The sequence below is a fragment of the Grammomys surdaster genome, unplaced genomic scaffold, assembly GCF_004785775.1.
Source record: "Grammomys surdaster isolate TR1022 unplaced genomic scaffold, NIH_TR_1.0 126248, whole genome shotgun sequence".
Classification (NCBI taxonomy): domain Eukaryota; kingdom Metazoa; phylum Chordata; class Mammalia; order Rodentia; family Muridae; genus Grammomys; species Grammomys surdaster.
In genome coordinates, this window is record NW_021621048.1 from 559,744 (window position 1) to 560,413 (window position 670).

Sequence of the window (670 nt, forward strand, 5' to 3'; positions counted from 1 at the left end):
GACTGGATATATTGACAAAGCATGTTCATTGGAGAGAACTTCACCAGTGAATAAGAGGGATCAGGGAAGACTCTTGACATCAGCCTTGGATTTACATACACATGTGCATGTACACACACACACACTAGTAAAAAAAAAAAGTGTAGGCTGTTCACTAAGACAATCCCTCAGTAAAACCAGAAGAGTTATCCAACAGATGTGAAAATTGCATCACAGGAGCACAACATAATAGAACAAAGTACCACGTGAGCCCTCCAAAAGATCGTAACTCCTTGACCACTGAAGAACTGCAATATGTCAAATGCCAGGTGAAGAACTCAAAAGTTGCCTTGTAAAAGTGATCAATGACCTCAGGTAAATCAACAAGCAGGAAGCAGAAATGAGAAAAGCACTTCAGAACCCAGAGAAGAAAGCCAACATCATAGTCGGTGATGTGGGGGGAAAAAAAAAGTCAGTGGTGTGGATGAGAAATCCAGCAAGGGAACGTATTTAAAAAGTCAAAGGGTTTGAAATAATGAATCAAATAAAAAGTTCGCCAACAGAGAAAATGAGCACGTGGAAACAAAAGTATCCGGGATGGAGAAAACGCTACCTCTAATCATCAACAAAATAAACGAAACTTTGAGAGAGAGAGAGAGAGAGAGAGAGAGAGAGAGAGAGAGAGAGAGAG